Source organism: Seriola lalandi, unplaced genomic scaffold, assembly GCF_002814215.2.
Source record: "Seriola lalandi dorsalis isolate HSWRI2012SDOR001 ecotype SW California unplaced genomic scaffold, Sedor1 jcf7180002054975, whole genome shotgun sequence".
NCBI classification, from domain to species: domain Eukaryota; kingdom Metazoa; phylum Chordata; class Actinopteri; order Carangiformes; family Carangidae; genus Seriola; species Seriola lalandi.
The window spans coordinates 891,127-892,335 of record NW_019525525.1 but is presented as its reverse complement, the minus strand read 5'-3'; positions in this window follow the sequence as shown (position 1 = coordinate 892,335).

Here is a 1,209-nt window from a genome sequence, read left to right as displayed (position 1 = left end):
TTGGTTTGAATTATGGAGCAAACTTAATCATTTTTATGAATTCTTTTCTCATGAAATGTAATTTTGATGTCCAGTCATACATCTAGTGTAGTCTAGTTTACAAGACCAGCAGGAGTATCAAGCTTTAGTTCAGTCCAGAGTTCAGGGTTGAAGTGAGTTAAGGTCAATGAGAACAACACATCTGACACTGACTGCCCTCTAGTGACTTTTATAAGAAACTGCAACATTATATTTTACTCTCATTTTGTAACTCACTTTAGATTCCACATCATTTAGGGATATTATTGTGTCTCAATTTGTAGAAATGCACTTATTTGTATTGGTTTGTATCTATTTGTAGTGGTTTAATTTCAGCAACCGGACTGTTCTCTGTCTTTGACCATTTTATTAAAAACTAGAATTTCAGCCTTGCGGTTGTCTGCCTCTGCCACTCAGATCAGTTTCAGATTACATCTCTGTTTATCCAGAATCATATCAAATATTTACAATTAGTGTAAAATCTTGTCATAGTCGCTGTGTGAAGTCTTGAGTAATGGCTAAAAAGTGTTTTCTGAGGACACTGTGACCTTGACCTTTGATCTTTGACCACCAAAGTCTAATCAGTTTACCCTTGAGTCCAAATGAACATTTGTGCCAAATTTGAAGAAGTTCCTTCAAAGGCTTACTGAGATATTGCGTTCACGTACAGAACACACACAACCAGAAACAATATGCCTCCGGCTCTGGCTTGCCCTGGCATGGAGGCATCAAAATTAAATCTTTATTGTTTTTTATGTGTTTAATATTGAGCATTCATATATCTGAGAAACAGTTATATTTAAACAATATATAAAAAAGTAAAACTTTGAATATGAAATAACTAAATAATTATATGAAACTGAAATATACAATATTATACATGATATACAGTATAATAGATAATATGGTTATCATGATTAAGCTCTGTCAACCTGATAGATCAGTACTGTAGGATTTTGTACAGCTGTGGAATCAACTTCAGTCAATGTGAGTCTCGAGCACAATAATAAACAGCAGAATCTTCAGTCTTCAGACTGTTCATCTGCAGATACAGCTGCTGCCTGCTGTTGTCTCTGGAGATGGTAAACCGGCCTTGGACTGACTGAGAGTAATATTTGCTGCCACCACTGTTGCTAATATAAGCAATCCACTCCAGTCCTTTTCCAGGAGCCTGTCTGATCCAGGCCATGT